The sequence below is a fragment of the Mytilus galloprovincialis genome, chromosome 9 (genome assembly GCF_965363235.1).
Source record: "Mytilus galloprovincialis chromosome 9, xbMytGall1.hap1.1, whole genome shotgun sequence".
Lineage (NCBI taxonomy): Eukaryota > Metazoa > Mollusca > Bivalvia > Mytilida > Mytilidae > Mytilus > Mytilus galloprovincialis.
Window position 1 is genome coordinate 83,858,192 of NC_134846.1, and position 18,572 is coordinate 83,876,763.

The 18,572-nt window shown below is 35.4% G+C and overlaps 1 protein-coding gene and 1 long non-coding RNA gene across 3 annotated transcripts in view; one reads left to right on the forward strand and one right to left on the reverse strand.

Annotated features, from left to right (window-relative positions):
* The window catches only part of LOC143046184 (carboxylesterase 5A-like), a 126,525-nt gene that overhangs the window by 11,196 nt on the left and 96,757 nt on the right, over positions 1 to 18,572 (forward strand). The gene's annotated exons all lie outside the window — the stretch shown is intronic.
* On the reverse strand, positions 6,035 to 13,819 carry LOC143046182 (uncharacterized). Its single transcript, XR_012969084.1, has 2 exons — positions 13,631 to 13,819; positions 6,035 to 13,412 (listed from the first exon to the last, which is right to left on the reverse strand). It is a non-coding gene; the product is annotated as an uncharacterized LOC143046182 (long non-coding RNA).

Consider the following 18,572-nt stretch of genomic DNA (forward strand, 5'->3'; position numbering starts at 1 on the left):
AACGGAAAAATACTAAATACTAAACTTGTTCAAAGGGTATCTACACGTCTCAATCTTCAAAATCGGTTATCTAAAAATACTACCATCGCTAACATTTTAACAATAAAAATCGTGGTTACCCTTCTATCGATAAGTGTCATGCCAAAAAATGACTTACATGTCCCCGTCTTTCCACCAACAATACGGTAAGGTCCACGTTTAATGGTCGCACATTTTCTTTAAATTTTGAAACTGATATTACTTGAAAAACAAACAGTATTATTTATTTACTCACATGAAACAAACCGGGATGTGGTATTCAGTACGTAGGAGAAACTGGAAGATATTTATCAAAACGCACTCAAGAACATCTGTATCGTTTTAAAAGACCTAATAAATTCAAAAGTATCATTTACCAACACCTTAAGAAGCACAACCATCCTTTTAAATATTTAGCAGTTCAACCTTTAGAAGTAGTAAATAAGCAGCCTGGTGAATCGCATTCAAAGTTTGTACGATCACGGAAAATAATTGAATTAAATTGGATTAAAAAATTACAGACAGTTTACCCTCTCGGTCTAAATGATAATATCATGGGAATTGGTAATATATCTAGAACCAATTCCGTTAACATTTTGGATATTGTTTCTAAAACTGTTCGTAAAAACCGTTCTCACGGTTGTAGAACAAATCGCAATCAAAGAAAATTTCGGACCAATCATACCAATATTTCGGACCTAATTTCTATTTCAAAAAACAACGGCAGACATTATCTGTTAACAAAACTCTGTTCGTTACCGGTTAATAAGTTAAATAAAATTTTGGAGGATTGCAACACAATTTCATATAGCAGTCCTAAGTATGAAATTGTTCAAATTATTATGGCATATTGTTATTCTAAATTATTTCCCAAAATTGATCGCCCTGAAGATCATAAAAAACATTTTATTAAAATTAAGTATGTCAATAAAGGCTTTGATTTTGTAAATATTGCCGGTATATTTAACGACCATTCTGTTAAAGAACAAATTCCTGGATATTTTGACAATACTGAGTACACAAAACCCCTTACAAATATAGATTTATTTCGTCTTCAAGCCATTGTTCAACTACTAAATTGTCTATTATTCTTACCAGCACACTTGGTACAATTAAAAACCTTATAATAAATTGTTCAAATAAGGCTTTCGAAAATAGTGGAATAAATTACTTTTGGAGTGTCAAGAACTCGTTGGAAGTACTTGATAAATTGCATGCTTATATTGGTGATTTTGAATCTGTTCAAAGTTTTGATTTTTCTACCCTGTATACCACATTGCCTCACATTCTCATTAAGAAAAAATTCACACACCTAATTAAATGGGCATTCAAAAAATCAGAATGTGAATATATATGTTCAAACTCTTTTAGGTCATTTTTTAGTAGCAATAAACAAAAAAACTATGTTAATTGGACATGCTTTGATACTATATATGCCCTTGAATTTTTACTAGATAACATTTTTGTTCGCTTTGGGGATTCCGTATATCGTCAGATTATCGGAATTCCAATGGGGACTAACTGTGCACCACTTATTGCGGACCTCTTTTGTATTGTTGCGAGTTACAATTTATGACATAAATAAGCAAAGACCCATCAAAACAACATCTGATAAACAAATTTAATAATACTTTTAGATATTTGGATGATATTTTGGCTCTCAATAATGACGACTTCAGTATGTATATTAATGAAATTTATCCTGGTGAACTTACTTTAAATAAAGCTAATACTAACAATGACCACTGCCCTTTCCCCGATCTTGATATTTATATCACTAACGGAAAGCTGAATACTAAAATTTATGATAAAAGGGATGATTTTTCATTTCCTATCGTTAATTATCCGTTTTTAGATGGTGACGTTCCCTTGTCACCATCTTACGGTGTTTATATATCTCAACTTGTACGATTCGCTCGTGTATGTAACAATGTTTTAGATTTTAACGAGAGAAATTTATGTATTACTGAAAAATTATTACACCAGGGTTTTCGATATCACAAACTAGTCAAAACATTTACTAAATTTTATCATCGGTATAAAGACATCATTCGTAAATATAGCTCAACATGCAGACTTTTTATACGTTCAGGTATTTCACATCCAATTTTTTATGGAAATATTCTTTATAAAGCACAAAGGTGTCAGTATTCACCTCATAAACTTACAAAACCTTTGAATAGACTTATTAAGAAGGGATATAATTACGATACTGTTGTCAAGTCATTAAAGATTGCATATTGTGGCGTTAATATTGAGTCACTGATAAGGTCTTTGCGTCGGACGGATGTCAAGTTGGTTCAATATTCAACATTCAACATTCAACATTCAATTTTTTTTTTTTTTTTTTTTTTTTTTTTTTTCTCGTATCCATTTTCAACATTCAACATTCGATTTCAACATTCAACATTCGATTTCAATATTCAACATTCAACATTCAAAATTTTTTTTTTTTTTTTTTTTTTTTTCGTATCCATTTTCAACATTCAACATTCGATTTCAACATTCAACATTCGATTTCAATATTCAACATTCAACATTAAAAATTTTTTTTTTTTTTTTTTTTCTCATTCAAAATTTTTTTTTTTTTTTTTCTCGTATCCATTTTCAACATTCAACATTTGATTTCAACACTCAACATTCGATTTCAATATTCAACATTCAACATTCAATTTTCAACATTCAACATTCAATTTTCAACATTCAAAATTCGATTTCAACATTCAACATTCGATTTCAATATTCAACATTCAACATTCAAAATTTTTTTTTTTTTTTTTTTTTTTTTTTTTTTTTTTTTTCGTATCCATTTTCCACATTCAACATTCGATTTCAACATTCAACATTCGATTTCAATATTCAACATTCAACATTCAAAATTTTTTTTTTTTTTTTTTTTTCTCATTCAAAATTTTTTTTTTTTTTTTTTCTCGTATCCATTTTCAACATTCAACATTTGATTTTAACATTCAACATTCGATTTCAATATTCAACATTCAACATTCAAAATTTTTTTTTTTTTTTTTTCTCATTCAAATTTTTTTTTTTTTTTTTTTCTCATTCAAATTTTTTTTTTTTTTTTTTTTCTCATTCAAATTTTTTTTTTTTTTTTTCTCGTATCCATTTTCAACATTCAACATTTGATTTCAACATTCAACATTCGATTTCAATATTCAACATTCAACATTCAATTTTCAACATTCAACATTCAATTTTCAACATTCAACATTCAACATTCGATTTCAATATTCAACATTCAACATTCAAAATTTTTTTTTTTTTTTTTTTTTTTCTCGTATCCATTTTCAACATTCAACATTCGATTTCAACATTCAACATTCGATTTCAATATTCAACATTCAACATTCAAAATTTTTTTTTTTTTTTTTTTTTTTTTTTTTTTTTCTCGTATCCATTTTCAACATTCAACATTCGATTTCAACATTCAACATTCGATACGGATGTCAAGTTGGTTCAATATTCAACATTCAACATTCAACATTCAAATTTTTTTTTTTTTTTTTTCTCGTATCCATTTTCAACATTCAACATTCGATTTCAACATTCAACATTCGATTTCAACATTCAACATTCGATTTCAATATTCAACATTCAACATTCAAAATTTTTTTTTTTTTTTTTTTCTCGTATCCATTTTCAACATTCAACATTCGATTTCAACATTCAACATTCGATTTCAATATTCAACATTCAACATTCAACATTCAAATTTTTTTTTTTTTTTTTCTCGTATCCATTTTCAACATTCAACATTTGATTTCAACATTCAACATTCGATTTCAATATTCAACATTCAACATTCAATTTTCAACATTCAACATTCGATTTCAACATTCAACATTCGATTTCAACATTCAACATTCGATTTCAATATTCAACATTCAACATTCAATTTTTTTTTTTTTTTTTTTTTTTTCGTATCCATTTTCAACATTCAACATTCGATTTCAACATTCGATTTTCAACTTTCAACATTCGTTTTCAACATTCAACATTCGTTTTCAACATTCAACATTCGTTTTCAACATTCGATTTTCAACTTTCAACATTCGTTTTTAACATTCAACATTCGTTTTCAACATTCAACATTCGTTTCCAACATTCGATTTTCAACTTTCAACATTCGTTTTCAACATTCAACATTCGTTTTCAACATTCGATTTCAACATTCAACATTCGTTTTCAACATTCAACATTCGTTTTCAATATTCAACATTCGTTTTTAACATTCAACATTCGTTTTCAACATTCGATTTTCAACTTTCAACATTTGTTTTCAACATACAACATTCGTTTTCAACATTCAACATTCGTTTTCAACATTCGATTTTCAACTTTCAACATTCGTTTTTAACATTCAACATTCGTTTTCAATATTCAACATTCGTTTTCAACATTCAACATTTGTTTTCAACATTCGATTTTCAACTTTCAACATTCGATTTCAACATTCAACATTCAACATTCGTTTTCAACATTCGATTTTCAACATTCAACATCGCTTTCAACATTCGTTTTCAACATTCAACATTCGTTTTCAACATTCAACATTCGTTTTCAACATTCAACATTCGTTTTCAACATTCGATTTTCAACTTTCAACATTCGTTTTCAACATTTAACATTCGTTTTCAATATTCAACATTCGTTTTCAACATTCAACATTTGTTTTCAACATTCGATTTTCAACTTTCAACATTCGATTTCAACATTCAACATTCAACATTCGTTTTCAACATTCAACATTCGTTTTCAACATTCGATTTTCAACATTCAACATTCGTTTTCAACATTCGATTTTCAACTTTCAACATTCGTTTTCAGCATTCATCATTCATTTTCAACATTCAACATCCGATATCTGTGTATATTTGAGTCCATTTGTTTTTCATTTTGAAATATCAAAATAAAAAAATAAAAAACGAGAATGTTTCCATTGTTCGGTTTTGATTTCTCGAAAACCAAAATGAAAAACAAGTGTTTTCGTTTTTTGTGTTTTATTTTTCTAAAACCAAAACGGAAAACGAAAGTGTTTTCATTTTTTGTTTTTTATTTCACTAAAAACCAATTAAAAATGAAAAGAAAATTTAAAGTGCAAGTTTCCATTTTTCGTTTTCGAATTTACTCAAAAAGAGATTAGTATTCAATTTCAATTATTATCCGATTTATAATGGAAACAGTTTTCCTTTTTAGTTTCACATTCTTTGTAAATTCTGCCACAGGAGGGCATTGTAAACCCTCCCATGCTGGTACAACAATTGGAAGTTTTTAAGGACCTTGACTGGCTATACAGCCCTTGCACGGTCGGTCATGCTGGTACACATGGAAGTTTTTAACGACCTTGACTGGCTATACAGCCCTTGCACGGTCGGCCATGCTGGTACAACATAATGTAGACAAAATAAACCGCATGACTTCTGAATTGACATACGGTGATAAAATAATCAAAGACTTTCAAATTACTTTGTTCATACCTTTGATAAATAATAAATTATCATATTTAAATATTAAACGAATCACAAATTTAAATTGTTCAATATAATATTAAGATTCATAAAGATGGTACAAATAAATAGATTTGTTACAACATGACACTTATAAGGGAGGTAATTACTTTTTAAAACTGACAAGAAAACTAGCCTAGTCGTTAAAGTATACATGCACAGCGGTTGTCAGATCAAAAGTCTTTAATAACAATCAGGAACCGGGTGCGTGAACTTTACTTTTAAGTTTAGAAAGGTCGATCTAAGATTATTAGAATTGATGACCAACGTCCATCTGCCAGTATTGTCAGTACCGTGAACATCGAGGACGATAATATGTTTTGCTTGATAGATTGATTAAAAAACAATTTTCCGCAATTTCACAATTCAAACCTGGACAAGCATTCAATTATTTTGGCATTCGGAGCCTATAGGGTTTATGCTGAGCCTGACTCAGCTAGTATAACCATGGGACTGTATCGCAATCTCGGCAAATTATAAAGAATAACAACTTTTGTTTGAAGATTGTAGATTATAATTCCACCAGAAATGACACAGGAGTTTTTACAGAGCGTGTATTGTTTGGTAAACTGAAAGAAATAAAAATACAATATTTACAATATGTACGAAAGAAATATATGAATGTTCAATGCAGTAATAATATCAAGTCAAAAACGAAAGTAGAATTCTCAGTTCAATTCATAGAAATAAACAATTACAGTTCGTATTTGTTGAATAAACGTGGAATCCAAGTTAACGGAATTAACGGTATATATATTTAACAGTTTATAATTGATTTGAAACGTACTTGACGGTGATTTGTCACAATATCCACAGGAGTCGTTTTGTCGTGGCATCCATTTGCAATAGACAGGTGAGGAAGAGAAAGTAAGCACTAGTGAAAATACGGACAAGTCCAGATTATTTCCGGAAAATATGGATGTCTGAAAATTTAATCCAATAGACTATACAGTTAATATAATTGCGAAAGTGAATCAGAATACTCCCCGTCTGAAATCTACCTGATATCACTATTCCATAACACATATGAATGTCACTATATGAATCCAAAAATATATACATATAATTACACAGGGTTGTTCTCTATGAGAAGAATCATGTCCACGATAGGGCGTGTGTAGGTTGTGGCTTTTCCATTAACGATTACTCGCACTTCTGCTTTTCGGACATGTTCGTCTGAGCTTTTTAATGAGTTCACTATAATTCCAACGGGCCATTGAGTACGGCAAAGGTTTTTGTCCTTTAGAAGAATGACGTCTCCATCGATGAGATCACGGCGATCTTCGGTCCATTTTCGTCGTTGTTGTAGTAACGGCAGGTATTCCTTCCTCCAACGGGACCAGAAAACACTGGCCAGAGCCTGCACTCGTCTCCATTCGGCAAGACAGAGATCTCGTTTGTCGAATTCCCCAAGATGGTCTGAAGTGAAAACGTAGTTGGTTTTCTGTGTCAATAACATAGCCGGAGTTAATATTAACGGATTCTCTGGATCTGTTGACACCGGTACCAGAGGTCTAGAGTTCACTATTGCTGAAACTTCTGCCATTAGTGTGTTAAGCACGTCATGTGTTAGACTTCTTCCGGCTGCGTTAAGAAGCATAGAATCAAGAATTCTCCTGGTGATACCAATCATTCTTTCCCAGGCTCCACCCATGTGGGACGAATGCGGCGGATTGAAGATCCAAGTTGTACCAGAATTGTACAGAAAGTTCTTGAAGGGTCCATCTTCAACGTTGATTGAGTCAATCTTTAAATCGTCGATTGCTCCGATAAAGTTTGTTCCACGGTCAGATCGGAAAATCTTCACTTGGCCTCTTATAGCGGCAAATCTCCTGACAGCGTTTATGAAGGCTGAAGAACTCATTTCCTCGATTAATTCGATGTGAATAGCTCTTGTCACTAAGCATGTGAATAAAATTGCCCAACGTTTTGAGTTGGCGTATCCACCACGTGTTTTACGTGAAACAATTGTCCAGGGTCCAAAGGTGTCTATTCCAACGTTAGTAAACGGAGGTGAAGGTTCAAGACGGTCCTCTGGCAATTCAGACATGATTTGATACTCGGTTTTTCCTCTGAGTTTGCGGCATATCACACATTTGTGAATAATAGATGAGATCAAGCGTTTTGCTCCTACGATCCAAAATCCTGCGGATCGAATCGCTCCATCTGTGAAATGGCGACCTTGATGTTTTATCTTATTGTGGAAGTGTCGAACTAATAATGTCGCTATATGATGGCGTCCAGGGACGATCAATGGTTTCTTTTCACGGAGGTGTAAGTCAGATTTTACAATACGGCCTCCAACTCGTAATAGTCCTCGTTCATCCAAAAACGGATTAAGGTTAGCTATCGGGCTCCGCTTATTGATTTGTTCCTGACGTTTTATACAATCTATTTCATCTCCATAAACTTCCTGTTGTGCAGATATTAAGATGAAATTTTCGGCATTTGAAAAACTATCCACAGAAGTCACTGATGATGCCTGTTTTGACCCGTGTAAACGAGAGAAACGTTCCAAAAAGGCTATCGCTCGCACAAGTGATGTCCAGTTGGAGAATCGATTGAATCTGTCAGTTCCGATACCTTTATGCTCAGGTGTGGAAAATGTTTTTGCAACATTAACAGTTGCACGGATTTCTCCATCTTCTTCTGGATCTATTAGCTGGTATATATCCTCAGAATTCTTCTGTTCTGAGGAAAGAAGTTGTTTTGGTCCTAATAACCATTCGCTGCTGTGAATTTCATGGGCTTGTACGGACCTTGTTCCCGAGTCTGCGGGATTACGGTGAGTTGGTACATAATTCCATTGACTTGGAGAGCTAAATTTTCTTATTTTCTCCACTCGATTGGCGACATAGATGAAGAACCTTCTTGTCTCGTTACTTATGTAGCCTAGGACTACTTTACTGTCTGTGTAGAATTTTACAGTGTCTATATGTAAATCTAAATTATCCATGATGGTCTGTGTTATCTCGACTGCTAAAACTGCAGCAGATAGTTCAAGACGTGGAATAGTATGACCACTTGTTGGTGCAACTTTAGCTTTCCCAAGAATGAAACCTATGTTTGGTTCACCACTACTGTCGGTCGTGCGTAGATATGCAACAGCTGCTATAGCTTTTTCTGATGCATCGGAGAATACATGTAACTCCTTTGTGGCAGTTTTACTGAGATACGGCACATAGGTACGTGGAATGCGCAGTGTTTCGATAGCTATTAAAGTATCTCTCCAAGATTTCCACTCATCGGCTGTCTCATCAGTGAGAGGTTGGTCCCAATCGACGGTTTCTGATACTATTTTCCTCAATAGGAGTTTCCCTTGTATAATCACCGGAGCCAAAAATCCCAGAGGATCGTAGAGACTGTTTATCGTTGATAAAATTCCTCTCCGAGTGATCGGTTTGTTTTCTGATGATAATTGAAATAAGAAGTTATCAGTGTTTACGTCCCAGGTGAGACCAAGACTACGTTGTAGGGGTTTGCTGTCGCATTCTAAGTCTAAATCTTTAAGATTTGAAGCCAAATCACTGGCATGAAATGCAGACATAACTTCCGCGCAATTAGAGGCAAACTTGTGAAGACGTAAGTTTCCATATTTTGCTAATGCTTGCTGTGTGTCCTTCATGAGCTTAACAGCTTCCTCCTTAGTAGGACATGACGTTAGACCGTCGTCAACATAGAAGTCTCTTGTAACAAAGTTAGTCACATGACTGCCAAACTCTAGTTCTGATGCTTGAGCTGCTTTTCTGAGTCCAAGCGTAGCAACAGCAGGTGACGGACTATTCCCGAAAACATGAACTCTCATGCGGTATTCGACAAGGTTCTCCTGTAGGTCATTGTCTTTATGCCATAAAAATCTCAGGTAATTACGGTGGTCTTTTCTGACAACGAAGCAGTGAAACATGTGTTGAACGTCTGCAGTTACTGCGATCATTTCTTTCCTGAAACGCAGCAGTACTCCCAATAGATCGTTGGTCAAGTCTGGACCTGTAAGCAGGACGCTGTTAAGTGAAACTCCGTTACATTTGGCGGAAGAATCAAACACACCTCTTATCTGATCGGGTTTCTTCGGATGATAAACACCAAACAATGGCAAATACCAGCACTCCTCATGTTCGTGCAATGGTGGAGCGAGCTCTGCATGATTATTGTCTAGGATCTTACTCATAAAAGTAAGAAAGTGTTCCCGCTTAACTTGTTTTCTATTCAAACTGATGTCTAACATATTAGCACGATGAAGAGCTTGTTGTCTGTTGCTTGGTAATGGCTGTCTTGGCACTCGGAACGGCAACGGTGCTACCCAACTTCCTTCCGAGTCTCTTACAAATTCGTTGTCCATCTGCTTCATGAACATTTTATCCTCATATGACTGTCCAGGCTTGTCATCGTCCCTTGTTTTTTCAAAGAGTGGCGATTGTAGGTCTTTCGTTACAGGGTCTGTGTAGTTTTCCCGGATGTCAAACTTGCTTGTGCATGGTTGAAAGGTTGAAGGTTGTCCTGTAGGCAAAATGTTGGTTATTTTGACATTTAACTCAAGAGGAACATGCTGCTTGTTAATGCAGGTCTCTCCTATCACTACCCAACCAAGTTTCAATTGTTGTGCATATGGAGTTCTGGGTGGTCCTATGCGCTGATCAAGGACATGGTGTGCCTCTATAAGGTCTCTGCCAATTAAGAGAAGAATTTGGCAATTTTCCTCTATTGGTGGAATGCTACCTCTAAGTTCTTTTAAATGAGGGTGATGCATTGTTACTTCAGGAGTAGGTATTTCGTCCCTATTATTGGGAATATGATCACATTCAATCAGTACGGGAAGGTCAAACTTGTCATTACCATTGATTGATTCCATGACGAAACCTCTTCCTCTTTTGCCGGAAGTGACTACTTTGCCGGAGCATGTTGATAAAGTATAGTTTTCCGGTTTATTTTTGACGTCGAAAAGATTAAAGAATTCGGGCGATGCTAGTGACCGGTTGCTTTGGTCATCAATGATGGCGTACATGCGAATAACTTTGTACTGGTTATCTTTGTGATAAACATTCACAGGAAGCATTTTAGCACAAGATTTCCCACTATATGTATCTTTGCAGACCTCAGTACAGGTAGAGTTAACTGAGGTTGCCTTAGTTTCAGCCGATTCTATAGGCTCCCCGCCGTAGGCTTGCTTAGGCGAGCTAGACTGTGAACTTGCAGGTTGCTGTGGTCTAGTGATGTGAAGTGCGGTAGTGTGTTGTTTACTTCCACATTCTTTACAACTTATGCTTGCATTGCAATCCCGGCTTCTATGTGTGGTAGAATCACAACACTTGTAACATACATTGTTTTCTTTTAAAAGACCTTTGCGCTCCTCTATTGACTTGGCTCGGAACGCTCGACATTCATTTAAGGAATGCTTTGTATTGTGCAGAATACAAAGACCTTGTTTGCTGGCGTCTCCAGATTGCTGCCCAACTGCTGTTTTATGAGCACCAACTTTAGTCCTAGGGTAAGGCGTAGACCTTGGCGCAGCACCTTTTGTATTTGGTGTGGCTTTTGACCCAAAGATGAACCCAGGATCGTTCTTTGTTTTACTTATTTCCCTGATGTAGGCAGAGAATTCTGTGAAAGGTGGAAAGGCAACGTCATATTTGGCCTTGTATCTTGTAGCCCTTGTGGTCCACTTTTCTTGGAGTCCGTACGGTAATTTTTCAACAATAGGATTTATCCCGGACGAGGAGTCAAAATATGCTAGCAAACATCCCAGCTTGGGATTTTCCTTGTGATATTCTATTTCTGATAGAATGTCAGACAGTTCGTAGAGACGTGCGTTGTCCTTATTTGTTAAGGTAGGGAATTTTGCAAGTTTACTCTTGAGAGAGGCTTCCAACATTTCTGGAGCGCCATACCGCTCGTCAAGCCTCTTCCATAATCTCTGTATACCTATGGTAGGATTATTAGCGTTCGACGCTCTTATGCTAATGGCGTGTTTAGCAGACTCTGGACCGAGCCACTTGATCAGTAAATCGATCTGTTCTGAGTCAGAGACTTGTAACTCATCAGTCACGTTCTTGAAGCTTGCTTTCCAAGTATGAAAGGACTCTGCCCGATCGTTAAAGCTTGTTAATCGGGAGAAAAGCAAGTCCTTACGTAAAAGGAATCTAGTTATCTCTGATGTAAGGTTGATTTGTTGCTGGTTTGCAACAGGGATCTCTTCTGTTACGCCTTGTTTTTGGTGTGAAACAGGGATCTCTTCTATAAAGTCTTGTTTTATGCGTAAGACAGGGATCGCTTCTTTAACACCCTGTTTTTGATGTTCAGTAGGGCTCTCATCTGAAAGGCCTAGTTTTTGTATGCCGGTTACTAATCCCAGATCTGGGATAAAGGTAACTTCCGGTGACTTATTATTGGAAGGCAAGACAGCAGATGTCTGTGACAGCAAGTTCTGTGCCACGGATGGCACGAACGCCGGTGCGTCGTGACTCAGCTCGATCTTAACAGGAATTTGTTTTTTCCTTTGAGGTTCTGTTACTTCCTTTACAACAGTTGATACAGGAAGTTTATTGACGAAATCTTGCACGCGCTGGAGCGGATCTTCCTTTTCGTCAGGGAGATCGCTATACGCTTGGCTATCATCGTATTCCAGGATACGAGCCTCGGCTTCTGCGGCTGCAGCTTCTCTCTGTGCTTCAAGAAGGTTAAATTTGGCTTTAAGTTGGGCCTTTTCTCGGCTTACTCGTGCGGCTTCTTGTTGCATTTGAGCCTTCCTGCGCATAGCCTCTTGTTCTAGCTGAACTGTTCTCTGTGCAGCCTCCTGAGCGACTTCTTGTTCCATTTTTGCCTTTTTGTGTGCTGCTTCCTGTTCCATTTCTGCCTTTTTGTGTGCTGCTTCCTGTTCCATTTCTGCCTTTTTGTGTGCTGCTTCCTGTTCCATTTCAATTTGTCTGAACAGGGCTTGTTCCTCTAACATTGCTTCCTGTTGTAGGATAATGGCATGTTTTTCTACAAAGGCTATTTTAGACTTGGCAGCTTCTGCCTTGGCACGCTTTCTCCGTGCTAGGCTTGACATGTCTGACACGTTAGAGCTACCACTGCGTGAGGTTTTCTTACCTTTTGAGGTCTTTGTTTTAGTGGATTTGGCATTTGTTAGGGCGAGGCGATGCTCGTGTAGTTTTTCCATAACAAGTTCCACTTTGGACAGACGTAAATCCAAAGAGAGTTTACATGCATCAATTTCTTTTTGACTCTCCAATGTTCTGGTCCTTTTCAGAAATTCTAGGTATTCATCTGTGAGCCTACGATAATTATTGCAGGCTTTAACAAGTTTGTCCTGGACTGTTAGGAGTCGCTGGAGATCGTTAGGGGGCGCTGTTACTTCCAATAACTGGGATTCAATGTCTGCCCAGAGAGCCTCTAGTTCCTGACAGAACTTGTCACGTTTTTCGGTGAAAGCTCCTTGTCCTTTTTCCGTGAGGTCACGAACTCGCCTAGACTCGGGATTTTCATCTGACTGGATTGTATTAGATGGATTTTGTAATAGTTCTAAATCTGGAACCTTTCCCTCTGGGGTCTGTATCTCTTCTTGTTGTTCCTCATGACTGGGATCCATGTTGACTCAACGTTGTTAGTTTGCTGTCGAGTATACACAAGCTATGTAGTCCACTGTCAGTGTAAAGGTATGTAAGTTGCTACGTTGTCGTTCCTTGTCTGGATATGTAAAGACAGGTTGTCGTCAATTTACTATGCTGAGCCTGACTCAGCTAGTATAACCATGGGACTGTATCGCAATCTCGGCAAATTATAAAGAATAACAACTTTTGTTTGAAGATTGTAGATTATAATTCCACCAGAAATGACACAGGAGTTTTTACAGAGCGTGTATTGTTTGGTAAACTGAAAGAAATAAAAATACAATATTTACAATATGTACGAAAGAAATATATGAATGTTCAATGCAGTAATAATATCAAGTCAAAAACGAAAGTAGAATTCTCAGTTCAATTCATAGAAATAAACAATTACAGTTCGTATTTGTTGAATAAACGTGGAATCCAAGTTAACGGAATTAACGGTATATATATTTAACAGTTTATAATTGATTTGAAACGTACTTGACGGTGATTTGTCACAATATCCACAGGAGTCGTTTTGTCGTGGCATCCATTTGCAATAGACAGGTGAGGAAGAGAAAGTAAGCACTAGTGAAAATACGGACAAGTCCAGATTATTTCCGGAAAATATGGATGTCTGAAAATTTAATCCAATAGACTATACAGTTAATATAATTGCGAAAGTGAATCAGAATAGGGTTTTTGTTTTGCTTATTTGTGAAGGCTACATATATGGTGACCTGAATTAGAGGGCGTTGTTGGGGTATTATGTTATTGAGAATAGTTGACAAAAAATATAAATTATAGAGACAATGGACCAAGAAATAAATATAAAAGCTAGAATAATGGTGTAAAATATAAAGAGAAGAGAATAATTGGCAAAAAGTATAAAGAATAGAGAAAAATGGCCTAAAATATCAAAGAATACAGAAATTAAGAACCATGAATTCAGACCATCATACTAGTTGCCTTAATCAATGTTAGTTTGTCTCTGGGAGATTTGTATTGGTTATCATACAGTTTCTCTTTATTTCGATGTCTATTAATAATTAAGATACGAGCTTTCATTACTTGCCAACATATTACATATCACATTATAACAAAAAATACTTTTATTTTTTGCAAACTACCATAGATTTGCGGGTTACTGTTCTGCATAAAACCACATTGGAGGCCACTTTTTTTTCAAGTGGACTTCAGCTAACCACCCTACCCTGCCATTACCGAAAAGATTATAAAACACATTTCAACGGCCATACATTTGTCCGCACAATGTGTAAAGGAGAGCTGGGTAGGCTAGCTGATGTCTACTGGAGAAAAAAATCAAGGTTGTTATTTGGCTTATTTTATTTTCAAAAGATATGACCAAAGTCGGGGTTGGACACCCAACCCAACCCTTACCGAAAATATGATAAAAATTGTCCGCACTAGTAGTACTGAAACCACAGGTCATTTTTTTAAACTTTAATGGTCCAGAAGAACACACACCTAAATTATATAACGACGGAAAGAGGAAAACATATAAAATAAGAAAAATTGGGTCGTAAAAATCCAGAGTGGTCACAATTTTGTGAAATTGAGGTTAAAGGTCAGACCTAAAAATATCAATAATTCAACCACAAGGACAAAAAGGAGAAATATTCTGATATTTATTCAATAGAATGCTACAAAAACAATTCGATCATAAGCATATGCTATAAACGATGTTAAAATGACAAATTTGACAACTTATATGAAGAGCTGCCATTACAAAATAGCGTTGATTTGGAACCTTCTGATTTTTTCCATTTAAGGCATAGCAAAAGAAGAAGTGGCCTTGTCTTTTTCACACCCATAAACTTTCATATTGTGTATAGTGTTTCACTAAAGTATATTACAGAATTATTTTCTAAACTATAAAACACCAGTTTATTAAATTATTTCAAATTTTTTTCTATCTTTGAAAAAAACAAAATTCAAGCGCTGAAACAGTGTTTTTAATTTTGCATCTTAAAGGTTGTGTATTTTGTAAAAAATAGTATCTAGTTATAGATAAATACATATTGTGTATTTGTAGAGTCTAAACAGAGCAGTTATAACATAAAATATACTATAGTCATCCGAGGCGAATGCGAGGTTGAAAACAAATTGGGTGCAAAACAAAGTCAGTTTGGTGCATGAACATTTTTTAGTGGATTAATCCTGGTAAAAAAAGTTAACTCATTATTTTTTTAAGGGAAGGATGAAAAATTACACAATGCAATGCCAACTTTCTAATGTTGTAATTCAAAATCAGTCATGATCCTAATATAACTTTTAAAAGCGATCGACACACGATAGGACATGAATCAATCTCTCAGTCATCATATGCGGATTAAGTACGCGTATAAGCATAACAAGACACTTCCCTTTTTTTTTTTATAAGAACAAGTTAGGCGCAGGACAGAGTTTGTTCATAGCACAGTACAAATGCCATCTGGAGCGTAAATACCGTCAAGATTCTGTCAAACTCGTCAGATATAGTCTTACCTTTGCATAGGAAACATAAAAGCAATGTGAGTACAAAGTTTCGATCAATGTTCGTGACCCATATTCCCATATGCATATGCATGATATATCTGCACTGCCAATCCCAAATGTAATTGGGCGAATGTTGCTACAGAAACGATTGAATTTGTAATAGCCATACATTTAAGAATTTTTGTTAAATAAATTTTTAGGGACACTATACGGTTCAGAAGCGCCTTTGTGTTATTTTTCACAAATTAACTAACAAATGAACTTTTGAGCATAGGCTCCGTGTTGAAAACCGGACCGTGACCTATAATGGTTTACCTTAATAAATTGCGACTTGGATGGTGTGTTGTATCATTGACACTCATACCACATCTTCTTATATCTATTAAGAAGATATGCGGACATCATTTCCATAGAAATACCAAACCGAGGACATAGCTCATAAGAGCACTGGTGCCAGGGTGAAGTAGTTGTTCTTCTTTTAATATACCCTTGATATTTTCAGACACACCTTGGTGTTATTCTGAAAGTCTTAACATAGACTTTGATTTTCCTGCAGCATATATGGCATCCCCTATATAGAGCTAAACTCTATATTTCATATCCCTTGGCCCCACTGTGTCTGAATTGTAAGGTGTCACAATATCTAGTTAGTTCTGGAGTTTGGCAGTTTGTTAAGCATCAGAGACAATCTTGGGTAAATGTGATCGGTATATGTATTTGGTCGTGCTACATGAGAAAGGCTTTTTCTTATGGAAGAACAAATCACATCACTAACAATCGTTATTAATGAACTGACAGCAAGTTCAAATTCTGATTTTTCAGTAACTGTTTTACTTAATTGCACAGGTGTTGACCTCAATAAGTACATTTACTTGGTTATGCATGGATAAATGATTACTCTCATTAATTAGCACAGCACACCTTAAAAGACTGTCAACACGTTTAAAGGTCTCAGTTTTGTGTAGTTTTCTGTTTTTTTTAAGGTTTTTCTTTTACACAAAAACCCTGTTTTCCTATCCAAACTACGAGATCGTATACAAGTGTCAGGTTATGAGGATACATGTCGATCAGTTTGATCACATACAGTATATGGATTTCTGTTGTTTCTATTTTAAAGTTCCCCAAGGGTGACTTGGGAAACGAAATATGATCACTTGGTCTTCTCTCGACCGGCGGTTAAACGGAGTGGGACGACCGTTTGGCTGTGCGGGATGTATCAAGTTCGCAGTCACGTCCGGTCAGAATGGGGACGTTTAATCCGATGCCTCGTGTAAAGGGAGTGCCACGTTCTCTGGACGTTAAAAACCCTTGCAACAACTCTTTGAGGGGTCCGTAGGTGGCCTGTTGCAACGGCAAATTCTGTCCCAATCCAATATACCATCATTTTCCAGTGGCAGTCTAAATTTTCCCGACCAATTCCCGAATGACCTCTATTATGACAAAACCTACCTATTGTTTTTATTATTAACTTGTTCTCGTCCTGAAGATGCACGAAATATTTGCCACTGGACGTTAAGCAACCAACAATCAATCAATCAATCTAATTTAAAGACGCACCAATTTTGCCTTCTTGTGCAAGTCTCATAACATCACTGATGATTCGCCCAAGGACAGCAGAATATCAAGAGAAGTTGGTTTTAGCATCACCTTGTCACACACCAAATCTCTGCGAAACTGCAATAGTACTTTTCCCCCGATCACTTGCATGCATATTTATTGCTCTGAGGTTAAACATTTACATACAATGTATTTTCACACAATATCAACTATAGTAATCATCCTGAAAAACCCTTATCCGAAGGATTTGGTTAACTTTTATGAAAAGTCAAAATTTTATTAACACAAATATAACTTATTTACAGAAAATACACGAAAGAACTACTATATATATTCAAATCACTCAAAAATAAATAAACTTATCCCACAAAATCTTCATAATCACATCGAAACTATCAAATTGATTGTGAAGGAAAAAATAAATTGTGGAGCTGATTAACAAACATTTGGGTAAACTTTCCACAAATGCAAAGATTCCCATCACCAACATACATTCTTAAACCTCAAGACTTGACACCGTTTTTATAGAGTCGTAATGACTTATTGCCTTTTTTACTAGAAATATATATATAGTTAATTAACGGTGTTTCGGGATTTTTTAGCTAAGTTTTATTTTAGCAAGGGTCCCTTCTCAAAAGTCTCCCTATTTAAAAGTCTTGTTTTTGCTAGGTGCTCTTTTAAATTTTTACTGCGTTTATATGCAATGATAGGCATCTGTTTAAATATTGTTTTACAATATTCATCTCTTTGCAAAATTTGCCAATGCTTCTTAATAGCTCTGTTAAGATTTATAACTGTAGGGTTATATTTAGTTACTAGTGTAAGTGGAATTTCCCTTTGTCTAAAATTATCTGACAGAGTACTGCAACGTTTAATCTTGTATTTCACATCTTTAATGTTTTTTGCAGTTTCCAACTTATCATAGCCTCTATCTATAAGTTTGTTCTCCAAAGTCAGGAGATGTTTGTTGAGATCAGTTTCGTTGCTATTATTTCTTATGTGACGAATTGTTTCACCTGTAATAATACTTCTAAAAGTATGTTTAGGATGTGCACTTGTAATTGGGAGGTACTGATACGTTTTAGTTGGTTTGACATGTAACCTGATGTCAAGGACACCACTCGATTTAAAACGCTCCCCTTTGTACACCTCAGTATCTAAGTACGTCACTTCTGTATTGGAGAAATTATACGTAAACTTAAGTAGAGGGTCAATGTTGTTTGCAATTGCAAAGAACTCATCAATTTGTGATTTGTTGCACTCTGTAATCATGAAACCATCGTCACGATATTGACAAATCATACTAATGCTATTTTTAAATTGAAATTTGTCTAAGATTTTTCTAAGTATTGTTGACAGATGCAGATCGGTGGCAGTGGGTGATAAT